The sequence below is a fragment of the Heteronotia binoei genome, chromosome 6 (genome assembly GCF_032191835.1).
Source record: "Heteronotia binoei isolate CCM8104 ecotype False Entrance Well chromosome 6, APGP_CSIRO_Hbin_v1, whole genome shotgun sequence".
NCBI lineage: Eukaryota > Metazoa > Chordata > Lepidosauria > Squamata > Gekkonidae > Heteronotia > Heteronotia binoei.
Window position 1 is genome coordinate 111220850 of NC_083228.1, and position 17696 is coordinate 111238545.

The 17696-nt window shown below is 42.9% G+C and overlaps 1 long non-coding RNA gene across 1 annotated transcript in view; it reads right to left on the reverse strand.

Annotated features, from left to right (window-relative positions):
* Positions 1 to 12583, reverse strand: part of LOC132573393 (uncharacterized) — a 41470-nt gene extending 28887 nt beyond the window's left edge. Inside the window, exons 1-2 of the long non-coding RNA XR_009555535.1 lie at positions 12454 to 12583; positions 11866 to 12185 (exon numbers count right to left, since the gene is read on the reverse strand). This is a non-coding gene — a long non-coding RNA (uncharacterized LOC132573393). The remainder of the gene's footprint in view (positions 1 to 11865; positions 12186 to 12453) is intronic.
* Positions 12584 to 17696: the final 5113 nt, after the last annotated feature.

Here is a 17696-nt window from a genome sequence, read left to right on the forward strand (position 1 = left end):
AAGCAGAGGATAAGTGAACTCCATACCTGGCAGAAAAGACATCACCGAATATAAAAGAATCCTCCAGGGAAAAAAATCAGGTTGCCTAGTGACATAACAAGGCAATCTCATATGGACCACTTCAATGGACCACTTTAAGAGCTCATATGAAGTGGCTGAGAATGGGATTGTAGTATATGCAACTGAAGGGGAAATAAGGAGCCAAACTGCTGGTATTTGCTTCAGACACAGATGGGTTTTGTTTTTGATACAATTTTGCTCGAGTCTTGTGAATTATTCATTCTTTATTTCAAGATCTGGAGCATGTGAAGTTTTATCTTTATCTGAAATATATATAGACCTTTATGCCCTGCTGTTCTTCCCAGTGGGGTCTCAAAATGGCATGCACCATTCTGCCATTCTAGTTTATCCTCATGACAACCACCTTGTAAGGCAAGTTAAAGATTGAAAGTGACTGGCTAAAGATCACCCAGTGAACTCCAAGGCAGAGTGGGGGTTTGAATTTGGGTCTTTCAAATTCTAATCTGACACTCTTAAACTCTGCACCATCCATATCTAGGGTGCTGTTAGACTTCAAAAACAGCAATGACTTCGTGCAGATGGAATATTTCCTGATGTATCATCTGTGATTGAAAAATCTTGACTATGATTAAGAAATTCAACTCACATCCTCCCTCTTCCTTTTCCCTTGTGCTTACACTCTACTCCTTTCTCCTGCTCTAATTTTCCTCCCCAACCTTCCCTTACTTCTGTACTCACTTGTATGCCAACTGCTGCTTTTGTAAAGGGAACTGCAATCATGGCCAGACTGAGTTCCAAGCTCTTGAAATCTGATAAAGTATAGCATAGAATTCGGTGTACATGTATTGCTAACTATAGTTAGCATTGAAAACTGAGTTCCAAACTCTTGAAATCCGATAAAACTTAGCACTGAGTTTAGTGTACATATATTGGAAACTGCAGTCAGCATTAAAAAAGAGTTCCAAACTCTTGAAATCTGATAATACTTAGCACTGAGTTTGGTGTACATGTATTGCTAACCATAATTAACATTGAAAAGGGAAAGGATGAGAAAAAAATTCAAACAGAAGACTTGAGATAAGAGAGGAGAAGTATGCAAACTTGACAGTTAAGAGATTGTGAAATGTTACATCTTTTCCATAAGAAGCCAACATCCAATTTCCATGATATCTCAGGGTGTGGCAGAGTTTTCAGTGCTGACCTGGTAAATTCAAGCTGTCATTCTAAAAAGTAACAAAAGGCTCAAAGGGGTTTTCCAAATGGCAAGAGGCTTGTGTAGTTTGAGAGCCCGCATGGTTTAGTGGTTTGGAGCAGCAGACTCTAATCTGGACAACCAGGTTTGATTCCCCACTCCTCCACGTGAAGCCTGCTGGGTGAATGTAGGCCAGTCACAATTCTCTCCGAACTCTCTTATCCCCCACACCTACCTCCCTAGGTGTCTGCTGTGAGGAGAGGAGGGGAAGGTGATTGTAACCTACTTTGAGATTCCTTAGGGTAGAGAAAATAGATATAAATACTAAATCAATAATCAATACCCCTGCTTTCTACTTTTCATGTAAAACAGCTGAGTGGCAAAGAGTTCCTCTATACTCAGCTGCCTGGTTTAAATGGGTGGGAGCCATTTAAACCTCTGTTCCCTGAAAAAAGCTACAGGGAGCAGAAAGCAGGGGTTTAAATGGCTCTGAGCCTGGGGCTGTCTGGAGCTAGCTGCCCAAGAAAGCCTCTTTACACAGCTGAGCCACAGAAGCAAGCTGCCCCCATGGCTTAGCTGTTTTTCCTATCTAAATAGCCGAGCTACAGGGGCAGCCTGTTCTAGCAGCTCAGTTGTTTACATTAGAAACAGCTCAGTCATGGGGAAAGCCTGCTCCTATGGCTCAGCTGTTTTGACCCTGAAACAACTAAGCTTCCGGAGCAGGCTGCCCCACAGCAACGGCCAGCGCGTAGGAGTAGGGCAGGTAGGTGGCTGCCTCAGGCATCACCTAGCCTACAGGGGCACTGACAGGCTCCCCCTACCCCACCACTCTTGCCTTCCCAGGTCAGAGAGCACGCCCTGCCTTGCCACTCTTGCCTTGAAGGTGAAAGCAGCCGGGCAGTGTGTCAGCATGCGTGCTCCTTGGAGCCTGCACAGGCTGCCACCCCACCCTCGCCTTCCCAGGTGGGCTAGGGCCTAGGGCACTAGAAACTCTGGTGCCTGGCCTGCCTGCAGCTCAGCTGTTTCAGGCACAAACCTTCCAAATCCAGCTGGGTATGTATGTGAACTGAACAGGTTTGTGAGGGTCATGATTCAGTTCGTGGTCAACGACGAGCCACATTGTTGAAGTCTGTGCCCATTCCTAGCCAGACACAGGATATAAGAGTCATATCACCATTTTGTTGCATTGACTGCCATTTCTTTTAGGCACCATTCAAAGTGCTGAACCTGGGGGCGGAAAACTTAAAGAACTTCCTCCTCCCACACTATCCAACCCACCAGTTCAGATTGGCCTCCACAAACCCACTCTGTGTCCCTCTGTACAGCAGTAAGCTAGATGACAACTGCAGGCAGGACTCTTCAATGGTGGCATCTCACCTTTGGAATGTCCTCGGCCTTGAGTTTTTCCTTGCACCTAAGTTTCAGATGCCAAGATCAAACCTTTCTACTCATTCAGGCTTTTAACTGAAAGATGCCATTATTTTAGACTGAGGGCTGCCTATTGATATTCTTTTTATGCTGCTGAACACTGAACTCTTTTTCTAACTCTAGTGAGCTCCTTTCTTATTTTATTGCTGATTTTAATATTGGTAATTTTTAAGCTTCTAGTTTTCAAAAATTGATTTCGTTGCCTTAACAGCCATCATATGCATTTTCAAAATATAAATAAGAACATGAAATAAAAAGGAGAGTAAATGTTTAAATATATCTTAATTTAATTAATTTATAATCTGCCTTCCCCCCATGTGGACCCAAAATGCCTTAATCATTCTCCTCCATTTTATCCTCACAACAACTACTGCGGGGTAAGTTTGGCTGAGAGTGTGTGACTGGCTCTATGAGTGTGAGCTTCTATGGCCCAAGTGGGGATTCAAACCTGAGTCACCCAGATACTCATTCAAAACTCTTTACCTCTATACCACACTGGTTTGCAGTGGCTCTCACTACAACCCAGGGCTTTTTTTGAGCAGGAACACAAAGGAACACAATTCCAGCTGGCTTGGCATCAGGAGGTGTGGCCTAATATGGAAATTAGTTCCTACTGGGCTTTTTCTACAAAACAAGTCCTGCTACAACCCCCAACATACCCAATACAAAATCAAAATACAAAGTCTCTTGGTCATGCTGATCTATGTGTTGATTTGTTTCCTCTTTGTGATTGTGATCCTCTCTGTTTCTCTACAGATTCTGATCCTTATTTTTATCTCCAGCTGCTTTCAAGCCAAGTTTAAGCTTGTGAAGGAAAGTTGCTCCTGTTGTAAAGTTCAGTTTGCAAGTGAAATAGGAGGAGTCCTAGCTTGTTCTGAAGAAATGAACCATCGATGCGTAATAATGAAAAGCTCCAATACAATCATTTCTCTCTGTTCAATGGCTAATTAAAAATACTGGCTCAGAGCGTGCAAAAAAACAAACAGCTGGCTTTCAAAAAGCATTTGTAATGCTAGCTTCAAACTGATACATGCATAAACTGCTTTAGTGCCACTTTGTGGTGAAATTAAGAAATAGAAGCTCTCCTTAGGTAAAGGCAAGAATGCTTTTTCCAGACAAAGACTCAAGCAACTGTTTATTTCAAAAATGAGAAATGCCGAAGCCAACACCTCAACTGGAAGTCACTTTCTTAGCGAAGTCCTTTTATCTAATCCCAGTTTATGTATGCTGATTAGATGCTTGGTGATTAGACTACAGCTCTCTCTGCATGTGTTAGGAGGAACTCTTTGTGGGTTTTGTGCTCCAGGGCAGAGTATTAGGTTCTGGAGATAAATCTAGTGAGACCTGGTACAGCAAGTTCTGGTCTGGTTTAAATGCAAATACTAGGGATTTAGGAAAGGCTATCCATGTTGTTGTTCAGTCACACAGTCAAGTCTGACTCTTTGCGACCCCATGGACAGAGTCATGCCAGGCCCTTCTGTCTTCCACCATCCTCTGAAGTCTGCTCAAATTTGTGTTTGTTACATCAGTAATGCTGTCCAGCCATCTCATCTTTTGCCGTCCGCTTCTTCTTTTGCCTTCTGTCTTTCCCAGCATCAGGGTCTTCTTCAGTGAGTGCTCCCTTCTCATTTGGTGGCTAAAGTATTTGAGCTTCAGCATCTGACCTTCCAAGGAACAGTCTGGGTTGATTTCCCTTAGAACTGACTGATTTGATCTTCTTGCAGTCCAAGGGACTCTCAAGAGTCTTCTCCAGCACCACATCTCAAAAGCATCTATTCTTCTGCGCTCGGCCTTCCTTATGGTCCAGCTCTCACAGCCATACATTACTACTGGGAATACCATCACTTTGATTATACGAACTTTTGTTGGCAGGTGATGTCTCTACTTTTTATTATACTGCCCAAGTTTGCCATAGCTGTGCTCCCAAGGAGCAAACGTCTTTTAATTTCATGGCCACAGTCACCATCTGCAGTGATCTTGGAAATGTGAAGTCTGTCACTACTCCATGTCTTCCCCTTTTATTTGCCAAGGTGTGATGGGGCCGGATGCCATGATCGTAGTTTTTTTTGATGTTGAGTTTCAAGCCTACTTTTGTGCTCTCCTCTTTCACCCTCAACAAGAGGTTCTTTAGGTCCTCCTCACTTTCTGCCATTAGAATGGTATCATCTGCATATCTGAAGTTGTTGATGTTTTTTTCGGCAATCTTAATTCCAGTTTGTGCTTCATCCAGGGCAGCATCCAGGCTATCCATAGTAATCTTAAAATCAACCTAAGAGATGGTTTTACTTTGTCCATCAATCAAGATAATCACATTGTTATTTGGGATCCTGCAAATTTTGCTGCAAATACCAATTTCAATGGTTGAACTCAAGGTGAGCTGATCCTCAGATTCCTCCTCCATTACAGGGACCACATAGCTACACTTGCCAGTTGGCAGTGGGCAAACACTTGCCCCTGCTATCAGTCCCCCACCTTCAATAATTTGAGGAACGGGGAAATGGAGCCAACAGAGATTCTTTAGAAGTTTCAACCAATCTGTGTGTAAAGCTTCATCTGGAATTTTCATCACATCCACAGATCTGCCACCTAAAAGTGATGTCATATCCTCCATGCTGCCCTAAGTATTTCTCCAATCTCTATGGTTTTTCTCAAGAAGTAATGTCACAATCTGCTGTACATTCACCCTCCCAAGGCCCAAAATTCTCCCAGCATTTGCTGGCACAGGGCTGGTAACCCTACACATGGTGGATTTTTAAACCCAGCACCAGGGCTTTTTTTGAGCAGGAATGTACAGGAATACAGCTCCAGCTGGCTTTGCACCAGGCGGTGTGGCCTAATATGCAAATGAGTTTTGGCTGTGCTTTTTTTATGAAAGCGCTACATGCAACAATGGTGACATCAGGGGGTGTGGCCTAATATGCAGATGAATTCTTGCTGGGCTTTCTATTAAAAAAAGAGGTAACAGTAGTCTCCTGTGCAAGCACCAAATCGTTACCAACCCATGGGGTGACGTCACATCATGACATTTTTGTAGCAGACTTTTTACAGGGTGGTTTGCCATTGCCTTTTCTAGGAATCTACACCTTACCCCCAGCAAGCTGGGTACTCATTTTACCAAGCTGGATGGAAGGCTGAGTCAACCTTGAGCTGGCTACCTGAACCCAGCTTCTGCCAGAATCAAACTCAGGTTGTGAACAGAGCTTGAACTGTAGTACTGCAGCTGACCACTCTGTGCCATGGGGCATATTTTAGGACTTCTTAAAATCCAAACATCATTTAGAACCTTCTTCTGGAAGGCTTATCCCATTCATTTACTCCAGCAGCACATTTCCAGCTACTTTGCAACATGTTGCAAAGGAAGCAGCTTTGGATGTGGGTGGTGTTTGAGCCTGTGGGGGTATCACTTTAACCATCTGTTGTCTGTAAAACTATTGATGGGGAGAAAAAGCAGCAACAAGCAAATTCTACATTGCTTAAACTGTTGCTATATAAATTTGGCCCTTCAGAAGATCCAAATTGCAATAGTAGTAACCACATGATCTAATCCAGCAAGGAAGGCCTCTATTTAAAGGTATTCATCCACTGGCCACAAGAGTGTGCAGAGGGGAGAGTTGTACCCATCCTTGGATTGTTGAAGCAAGGAAACTGTTCTGGTTTTGCCACACTGTGCTGTGGCACTTTCATTGCCTGTCCTCTCAAGGCTGTGCAAGGTAGCATCAGACTAGTTGAGTGCATTACAAGATCAGGCAATGTAAATGTGGCATGTTCCTTCTTTTTCCTCTATCCCAATCTAGGTCTGAATGAATACATTATCATGGTTTCATTTCCCATGAGTGACATTGCCTTAGAGCCAGTTCTGATTGACTATCTGATATCACATTGACTCATGGTCCCAGATGGTGTTAGTTTCATGCAATCCAGGAAGAAGGCCTAAAAAACTGGATTAGGAAGAATTATATTGAGGAAGAGCTGAAGTTGCAGACACACATAAAAGAAAACAAAAAGAAGGTGGGTGTCAGGGAAAGAAGAGTTGTTTTCACTACCTGAAGGCGTCTCAGCATGGCTTACAATTGCCTTCCCTCCCTCTCCTCACAGCAGACACCCTATGAGGTAAGTGGGGCTGAGAGAGCTCAGAGAGCTGTAAGTGACCCAAGGTCACCCAGCTGGCTTCAAGTGGAGGACTCGGGAATCAAACCCAGTTCTCCAGATTAGAGTCTGCTATTTCTAACCACTACACCACAGCTGGAGCTATTGTGACCATTCAAAACTCCACTCTTTTCAAACCAGAAATATCCAGGGGCAGGAATTCATCTAAGATGTGTTACAAGTTTCTTTCTTCAGGCTCCTATTTCAGATTAACAATGGTCACATTCTCACATAAACAGCAAATGGCATAAAGATGAGTTTAGTCTTATGTTGTAAATGTTTTAAAAGTACTATGTACTGTCCACCACTTATTTTGAGGGAAGGAGACTACAGGGTTTTGCCAAGCACATAAAGAACAATTCTGTTCTTCTGGGCATGTTCTTTTTCCTGTCAGTTGAGTTGCCACACACAAGGTTTGGTAGCTTATCTTTTAATTTGCTTGCTGTTCCTTATGACTGCTTTCACCTCTGATTGAAAAATCTATATTGGCACTTTCCTCTGCACAGCAAATTTGTGACGGCACAAAAATGTTGATAGAACCAGTGAGGAGGAGTTGTTCTTAATGGCTTGGCTATGTTTCATTGCAACAATGTTCCGTCTGCCAGTTTTTGTTGCGTAGACTCGATACTTTTAGATTGAACTAAATTGAAGTTTCTTTCACAAATGCAGTGCTGAGTGAACTCAGAAGCCCCATTCACATGGTACTCTAGGCCCTGTCCCCAAACCACCAGGAATTTCCCAGTCCAAAGCTGGAAGCCCTATCACTGTCAGTGATGTTAGTAATAACGGAGTATTATGAGCAAGTGGATTAGGGCAGAATTGCCCTGTTTCGTAGCATGTCACAACAGTGAAGCTGAGGTTAGACATGGGACAAGAAGTAGATAGGTAGAATAAAACAGGTGAGCTGTAGTCTGCAACAGGTCTTTTTCTACCAGATCAGATAGGCAAAGAAAGCTTTTACTGGGTAAAACAGTATCACTGGACCAACTTACTCTAATTTATTGACTTAAAGAGGTATCCTTAGCTGACTTCACCAAAAGAGTAGCACCAAAAGTATTAAATTCTCTCCCCAGGGAGATCTTTCTGTCCCCCTCTATCATTATCTGCCACTAGGTATGCCAGCCTCTAGGTGGGACCTGGGGATCCCCAGGAATTATAGCTCATCTCAAGACTACAGATATCAATTCCCCTGGAGAAAATGACCATGAAAAGCTATTCACAGTACTGGGGTCCACTGCTGTGCAATCAATGAATTTTGTGGTGGTCATGATTCCTTGTCACTGCTTATTTCAAAAGCCATACACATTGTTAGGGGAAAAGCTATGATTTTCTTGTAGGAACATCCTTGTTTCTGTTCAGCCATAATGAGTAGGACGCAACTAGGTCATTTCAAAATAGGGTTGCCAGGTCCAACTCAGGAAATATCTTGGGACTTGGGGGGTGGAGCCAGGAGCAAGGTTGTGATAAGCACCACTGAACTGTGAAGGGAGTTTTGGCCATCACATTCCTTTTAAATGTCTCCCTTCCACTGGAAATAATAGAAGATAGGAGCACCTTCTTTTGGGGCTCATAGAATTGGAACCCCTGTTCCAGCCTTTTTGAAGTTTTGAAGGGGCAGGGGGTGAGGAGAGGTATCAGATGCTATGCTGAAAATGTGGTGCTTCTGCCTCAGAAAACAGCCCCCCAGATACCCACAGACCAATTTTCTATTATACCCTATGGGCAGGAATTCCTGTCCCCTGTGCTTTCTGATAACCCTGAAGCGGGCCAAGGGTCTCCAATCCAGGGAATTGGCAACCCTATTTCAAAAGTACAATACGAAGAAACATCAGCCATGTCAAATTTCTGGCTCTTCAGCTTGCATAAGCTGGCAGTCCAGGGAGCAGTTTCCGCATGATTATGGAAATGGGTGGCACTTAAAAAAAAACAACAACCAGCATTCAGCACTGGACTCATTAGGTATTTTAAGGTAGCTCTCTGCCTGCTGATGGCCCCTATGGAACCACAGTGAAGAAAATAAGTGAAATGGAATCAATATCACCATTTATTTTTGTGAAATACCTGCTCTCAATGGCTTGCCTGTGCTGCCATAAACAGAAATACAAAGTGATTCACCACATCATTCCCTCAAAAAGATTCCCAACTGCCCTATTCAGATGCCTTGCCTGACGGCAACAGAATGCCATCTGCATGAAGCTACAAAGGTATTTATTACCATTAACAATTAGCATGGAAAGAGGTAAGAATTCTCATTTTCTAGTAATATGGCTTTTCCCCCTTTACTCTCAAAAATGGAAAAAAAAGAAAATTGTCTCACTTTTCCTTTTACCATCAGCTTTGTGATAATTTTGCCCACAGGTCATTTTGTAGTAAAAACCGTAGCATTTAAATCCTTGGTTAGCCAAACTAATTTGTATCCAGATTTCTTCCATATCCTTTAAGAAGCCCATCCTAATCTCATTTCTTTTTATCCTGCTTTCAAGCCAATAAGAAACTAGTAAAGGCTCACATATCAATCTACCTCTTACCCCATGCAAAAAAACCGACAACGATATGATAATAAACATAATGCTACAAATAAACTGACTCAAGAGAAGCCAGGACAATTCAAACCAGCCACCCTTATTCTATTCTCACTCCTCTTTTGCACAGTAATATCTATTTTGGAATCCCTCCCAACACACATACACACCTTGAGGCTTACCTACCTTACTATCTGCTAGGTACTGGGAAAACTTTTTAAGTAAGGTTTTAACTGAGGGGCCTCCTCCTTTTCAAGCCTGTTTTTGTGGGCTCCTTCTAATCTGAGGAATATTTCATTCACAATGTTACGCAAGACTTTTTTTTTTTTAGAAAAAAGCCCAGCAGAAACTCATTTGCATATTAGGCCACATACCCTGACATCACCATTGTTTCACACAGGACTTTTTGTAGAAAAAGTCCAGCAGGGACTCATTTGCATATTAGACCACACACCCCTGACACTTAGCCAGCCAAAACTGCGTTCCTGTGCATTCTTGCTCAAAGAAAGCCCTGATTTTACACTGTAGAACACTGTTGTGGCTTGTTTTACTACTGATTTTTCTTTTTGAAGACACTCCAATTAAATTACAGAACCATGAGAAAGATTCAAATTAAAGGATCAGAAATTGATGTGAACATGAAATTGTGCATGCAACGTGCCATCAAGTCTCAGTCATCAAGTCTCAGTCAACTTATAGGATTTTGAAGGCAAGAGGTGGTTTGCTGTTACTTGTCTCTGCATTAGGGCCCTGGAATTCCTTGGTGGTCTCCCATCCAAATGCTAACTTGGCCAGTTCTGCTTAGCTTCTGAGATTTTATGAGATCAGGCTAGATTCAGCCATCTAAGCGTGAGCAACCTAAACACAAGGGGTGCCATTTAGTATTGTTGTTGAGAAAGCCTAGCAACTTGGAGACTAGAGCATAATTGAACACCTCTCTAACTGTGAGGCTTAAAGTAAGATAAAGAGCTCTTTCTAGTGGCAAATGAAATAATTACAGCAGCACCAGAAGAAGCTAATCCTAAAAGGAGCCAAGCTCTTAACGATCAGTTAGAGTTAAATAATGAAGCCTGTGTGCATGCAAGGATATTTTAAGTTCCTACTTTGCAGAAACAAATATTAAGCATTTTGAACTATATTATGAAATTAAGTCTATCATTTGCTGGTGTACAGAATTAAGTGCAATTCTATGCAGAGTTCATCTGGTCTAAGCCACTAACTTCCAATAAGATAGACTCAAGCGGGCAGCCCTGTTGATCTGAAGCAGTTGAACAAAGCAGGAGTCAAGTGGCACCTTTAAGACCAACCAGTTTTTATTTCGAACGTAAGCTTTTGTGTGCTCTTAAGCACACTTCATCAGACGAGGAATCCAGCACACTTTGCTCACTGTGCTGGATTCCTTGTCTGATGGAAGTGTGCTTAAGAGCACACGAAAGCTTATGTTCTAAATAAAAACTGGTTGGTCTTAAAGGAGCCACTTGACTCCTGCTTTGTTCAACTTCCAATAAGTTTCTACTGCAGCACCTCTGCATAGGATTGCACTGTAAATCTCTAGTGTGATATATCTTGCACCAGAAACGTGTTTTGTGACTCATTACACCTCACATTGCCAACAGCAGTGACTAACCTGTTATCTCTAGAACCTGCAGAACTCACTTGGAAATATCATTAAAATCAAATGTTTGTTTTCCTCAAAAAACCTGTCTTCATCTTTTGTAGTGAATTAATATAAAGGTTTGCAATTTAATGTAGCTAGAAATGCAAATCTGAAAAGAAAGGATTCAGGAAAGAACTGAACACACTTTCAGTAATCATACAGGTTCACAATGCATGAGGAAGAAGATTCTGTCTCTTGTCCTCATCTTTAATAGTCACAAAAAGGTTAACATATATGCATAGGTCCCCTCCACAAAACCAAGGACCCTGTTTTTCAGGATTTCCAAATATTCATCCAGACTCAACATGCATACAGTTTTCTAAAGGTGAAAAGTGTTTAGTTCTTAAAACACTGGAGTTGTCAGAAAGATCAGCATTTGATGTTTGAATGGATTTATTATTTAGCAGGCAGAGGGAGGTGGCCTGCTCCCCCTCCCTTTTTCTGGCGCTAACAGAAATCCAAGGACAGTCTAGAACAGAGAATCAATGCAGGGAGAAAGAATTAAATCTGCCTTCCTCAGGCACATGACCTTAATCTGACTCAGGCCCCTCCATTCTGGTATACTTTTCCTATGGACCCAGATCTTCTGGTTACAGATCCATATACAGGCAAAATATCATCTATCTAGATTGGGGGGTTGTGATTGTGGCAAAGCATCTGTTTAGCATGCAGGAAGTCTTAAATTCAATCCCTGCTATCTCCAATAGAAAGATGACATAGCAGGTGATGTGAAAGACCTCTGATTTTGACAGACCAATGATCTGATTCAGTATAAGTGATTCTGGCTCAGTATAAGGTAGTTCCATGTGGTCAGTTGTAGAACATTGCCTTGGATATGTGGCAGGTCAGGGTGTACCCAGTAAAGGTATTATACATGTGAATCAGAATGTAAAATTGACCTTGGAAACAACTCCATGCAGAAGAAATGTAGAGACTTGTCCTTCAGCACATGTAAGCTTGCACTCCATGCTGCTATGAGCAGCAAGAAGGGGGAGTTGATGAGGTGAATCAGAAGGTGAATCACAAACTACTTCTCTTTGAAGAGCTATTAGCTTGCATCAAATTCAATTGATTCTAAAGGTATAGCGGGGAGCTTTTAGATTGGCAGAAGAAGGGTTGTAGCAGAAGAACAGGAAGGATTTAGGGAAGCTTGTTCCACAAGGTTTTGCAACTAAGGGCTTCACACTCACAGTTATCCATTTCATACTGAAAAAAAAAGCTGGAAAAATAAAGACACAGGCTGTGATTCAGAGGAGCTCCGTGGAGCCACAGGTAAGCCTTACATCAGCTCTCATGGCTGAAGAGTCAAACAGGTGTTTGGTCTAAGAAAAGCTTTTTCAGTTGTTAGGCTTTGATATTGGAAATAAACAGTGTACTGGTGCATTTCCCCAGGAAGCAAATGCTAGGGTTTAGCAGGGCAACTCACAAGCAAGGTTGCAGAGAATAAGACCAGTCCAAAAATCAGGGCTTTCCAAGAACAGACTCACCAAAATCCAGTGTCAAAGAGTTCCAGGTAACAAATCCAGTCCAGAGTCAGGGTTTCCAGAAAAGCCAGTTGACAGGTTCAGTACAGCAAGGTTAGTGGCTTAGTAACAAGGTGTATTTGATGCATCCACAACCTGCTGCTTCTCCCAGCTGAATTTATAGCCAAGTAATGAGCTAAACGCCCAGCCAGTTCCTTGGCAGTCATCCTGAAACTACTCATTCATCTCTTCAACCGACAGCTGACAACAGGCCATGAGTCTAGCACTTCTTCTCCTCCCTTGCAACTCTAAGCATCTCTGACAGCATTGGCACTTTAAGGGTGTTGGTGATCTAAGTGGGATGGGAGTGGCTTCTGAATGTTGGCTCAGTTTCAGCTGTAGGCTGTGACTCCTGAGCAGCTGGTAACCTGATCTCTTGTTGTTCTCCTTCTGGCTCAGAGCCAGCTGCTGGCTGTTCAGTTAGTGGCTGAGGGCTAGGTGTAGGTAACTCTCCATCAGAGAAATCAGAGTCTTCACTTAGCACAAACTGACGACACTAATACAGATCAGTGTGTCAAAAAGAGAGATTAGCCAGATGCATGGGGAAGTCTATCAGTGGTGACTAGTGATAACAATGAAAGGAAACCTCCCTGTCCAGGGACAGCAAACCTTGGGGCACAAGCGCTAGGACCCAACAACATTAAGGGACTCTATATGCCATGTTTCTTTGGACTTCCAGGGCAACTGGTTGGCTGCTGTTTGAAACAGGAGGTTGGACTGGATGGGCCAGCAGAGCTCTTATGTTCTTCATGTGAAGTAAAGAGGTAGCTTTTCTACATTTATTTTAGTAGAGGTTGTATTTAGGTTTCCAAACAAGCCTGGAGAAACATGTCTTTCCCCTTTAATAGAGGTTTAATGTGTGGAAATGGGCAGCTGAAGCTTTTCTTGATATAGAGGTAACTAATGTCACCTGACATTAAGTCACTATTAAAACGTCAGGATATTCTTTTCTCCAGGCAGTTGGCAACTCTATTTTATGATTTTTTTTAAAAAAAGTACGCAGTCATGCTTTGTTAAGCCTATAGGGCAGAAGACTCCCAAGCTGGCAGGGCTGACTCTGTAGCAAGAGGCAGTTGAGGGAGAAACGGCAGACTGGTCTAGGGCTGCCAACCTCCAGCTGGGGGCTCAACACCTCCCAAAATTTGCTTATTTAGTATTATTTATTTAAAATATTTATTCCACTTCTCCTTAGGAAAATGGCTGTTTTGGAAGGTGGACTGCATGGCATGGAGAGCCAGTTTGGTGTAGTGGTTAGTGTGCAGACTCTTATCTGGGAGAACCGGGTTTGATTTCGTACTCCTCCACTCACAGCTGCTGGAATGGCCTTGGGTTAGCCATAGCTCTGGCAGAGGTTGTCCTTGAAAGGGCAGCTGCTGTGAGAGCCCTCTCAGCCCCACCCACCTCACAGGGTGTTTGTTGTGGGGGGAGAAGATATAGGAGATTGTGAGCCGCTCTGAGTCTCTGATTCAGAGAGAAGGGTGGGGTATAAATCTGCAGTCTTCTTCATTATACCCTACTGAGGTCCTTCCCCCTCCTAAACCCCACTCTCCCAGGTCCTAACACCAAATCTCCAGGTATTTTTGAACCCAGAGTTGGCAACCATAAACTGGACCTTACCTACAATGCCCTTGTGTCTCATCCAGGAGCCCACAAAGCTAACACTCCTGCCCTTCTTTGGCTAGAAGGGAATGCAGAGATTAGGAGTGAAGAACTCTCACATGACTGTAGGAAGCGAGCAAAAGAGAGCAGCTTCCTTTGCTCCTGTATGAAGACCCAGTTATGATTAGCAGCAGGGGGAAAAAAGACATTGATTTTGAAGTCCCATGTTAAATATGCCTATTTGTAAAAATGACGGGCAAGACAATAAGCTGCTAATACAGCTTCATAAATTCTACAAGCATGGGGCTCAATTTCTTCACCTACCTTGGGCTTCACTCCCAGCTTCCTTTCCCCCAAGAACAGCAAGGGAGTGGAGGGGACAGGTGGGAGAGAGGCAAGCTGGGGGCAGATGATCTCTTTTTGTTCCCTTGCTTATTCTTGGTAGCTGTCACAGCTGTCATTTTATGAGCCATTTCTGAGTTATGATGACAACCGAAACACTCCAGGGTGTTTCTATTTTTTTGTTTGCTTTTTTGAGAGGTTTGGGACCCCACAGTTCCTAACACCCAGGCCTCAGATTCAGCAGGAGCTCACAGGAGTGCAGCCCCTGAACCTTTCTGAGGGTTCCCCATCCTCCTCCCCACTTACCTACCTTGTCCATTGAATGGTAGATGCAGCTGCATAACAATCCCTGGATAAAGAGAGCAGGCAGCCAGCCAGCCCCCAGGAGCTTTGCCCCAGCCCCAGCAGCCCTCATTAATCCCTGTAGAAGTCCACACCGCCCTTTCTCTGCTTCTTATATGATTTTGGGTGGCGGGTGGCTTTTTGCTGGCCTTTTGATGGGGGGAGGGGCAGGAGAGCCCCAGGCAAGCAAGGCCTGCTTGGGCTGGCTGGATCTCTAGCTAGCCTGATCAGGCCTCACTCGCCCAGGGTTTTCCTTTCTTGTATCAGGTTACTTTTGGCTGGGAAAGGGGGTGGCATATGCTAATGAGCTCCACCACCTATTTTTCTACAAAACAACCCCTACTAACACCCCTCCCTCAGATTAAGACTTCACCCTTGCAAATTTGGGGGTCCAGGTGTACAGGGACCAGCCCTTGGATATTAGATTTAAAGAGGTATTCAATTCATGTTGCTTAGCTGATCATATTTCTGCCTGCCTCACTGTAAACTGTTGTCTCGCCGTTCTTCCAAAGCACCCAGGGCCTCCCTCCCTCCCTTGATCCTTAAAACAGTCCTGTGGAGTAAGTTAGGCTCTGAGGAAGCGATTGACCCAAGGACACTCAGCAAGCTTTGTGGCAGGCTGTGGCAATATTTTTTGTGTTGTTGTATTTCATCTTGTGCTGCTTTACTGTTTGCATATCTCTGATTCTTTGGCCACAGTCAAGGGTGCTCGTTTAATGAACAAGCTTAAGGCAGGCTGTTCTGCCAAAATTGTTCTGATTCCTCTGCTTATCTATAACCAAGATTGTTCACCCAACCTCTAAGGAGTTTCAAGAAGCACAGACTTCAGAATTATACTATAGGGGAGGGATTATCCAAAGCCCCGTGGCCCACCCCCAAATAATTGTCCAATGCAGTTGCGAGTTACTAGGAGCAGCCTCTATTTTAAATATATGCCAGTAGAGGGAGACAAAGAAATACAGTTCTAGCTGACAGCTGGAAGTAGTTCCATCCTGAAGGAAACAAGCGTCCTGAATTCAGTTGCCCAAGATTCCAGCTGACACTCTTGTCACTGTTGAAAAGAAAGGCACAAGCTAGTTTCTTTCTTCTCCACAAAACATCTCCCATTAGGGAAGCCTCCTTCATTGCCTGAGGAATGATTGACTGGAAGCACCAAGACAACAGGCTGGCCTTGTTGAAAACAGATCAGTATTTTCAGACTCTTTCTAAGGAAGGAATTTTGTTTTTCACCGTGGCCAATAGCACTATGAATGCATACCCCCCCTTTATTTTATTTTCTTCTGCTTTTTGGTGGGTCCAGTGGAATTCGGTATGTGGGGCTTTCTATCTATTTTTATCATGCCTTTCTAAATGCCTTCAGTCTTTGAGCTTTCCCTTACTTCCCTCTGTCCACCCTTGCACTGGCTTGTTTCTTTCTTCTATCTCCTTTTATAAGCCCTGACTCATTTCAGTCGCTTTGTGTGTTCCCTCTCACTTGGCATCTCCTCCAGCAAGTGCCTGCCAACTCCTTGCAAATCCCCATGTCTGTTTTTTCCACTCAGTTTGCTTTTTGGCCGCCAGTCAATTCTCAGCCTTTCGCGTCCCTTCCAGTCTCTCTTCTCAAAAAGGATTTCTTTCTTTCTTTACACACTGACCCTTAATCCATTATATGGAAGTAGCCTCACTGATTTCAGGGGAACTGACTTTTGAGTAAGTATGCTCCGGATCACATCCTTGTTTTCCATTAATCCCCAAATTATTAACCATTTCTCTGTCTCCTTTGATCTCGACAAGGCATGAGCAAATGTTCCCCATTTCCTTTCCTTTTCTATTCATTTATACTTTTTTTCAATAGGGTTTGGTTCTCTGTTATTTGATGTTGCTTTTGTAGATTCATTTGTATTTTATTTTGTTAACTTTATGCAGTATTTATATGTATTATGTACATCCTCTATATATAATAGATATAGACAGCAATCACAAGAGATTTGGCCCGACCTAGCCACGCCTCCCATCTGGATGTAATGTGTGCAATCACACAATCTGGATTCTCTTCTTGCATGTGTATGGCCAGTGCCTCTCCCAGCAACAGGGCGGGGGCTGTGTGAATGCTGTGGCATGGATCAAAGAAAGCCAGATTGTTCATAGCCAGGATACTGCCATGCCAAATCTCTCATGTGATCCCACCCATATAGGCTTCTATCCTATAGAGTGTTAGCAAAGCTCATTACATAAATGACAACTTTTCCATCTCCCACTGCGGCTTTGTGTGGCCCATGTCATTGTGTTCCAAGGATACAAATCTGGTTTTGGTTTTTAAAAAAAATAAAGAAAGGAAATAAAGAAACAGAAGGCCTGCATTGTGAACATGGAGAAAAAAAATTGTGCCAAATTAATAATTAATTAAAACATTACTTGTGCTGATGTCTTTAATACATCACTGTATTCTGCTGTTTTTTAAAGACATTATTTCAACAGAAGCAGAGAATCTTTTTATGTGCAGGAGATCTCAGGTTTAGTTCCAGCTTCTTCAGTCTGAATACACATGGGCAGAAGGTGTTGGGAAAGACCAAAGACTCAGAAGAAATGTTGCCAGTCCAAGTAACAATTAGCTAGCTAGATGGAGCAGTGATCAGATTTAATATAAGACACCTTTGTGTGTTTAGTGCTGTAATTTAGTTCTTTTGATTTATATGTTACAGTTTTAAGTTAACTATATTAGGCCATATTACTGTAAACTTCCTAAAGTGTTGTTGAGCAGAAAGGCAGGATATAAATGTTGCTGAATGAATTAATCCTGTCTTAAAATATATGCAATTTAATCTACATACAGAGATCAGAGTTTTGAATTTTAATCAAAATCTTGTTCTCATCCCAACCCACTGAAATCTCTTTTTCTGTGTTTGCTAACATCTAAAAATAGACCTCTGTACATTTTGATTAGA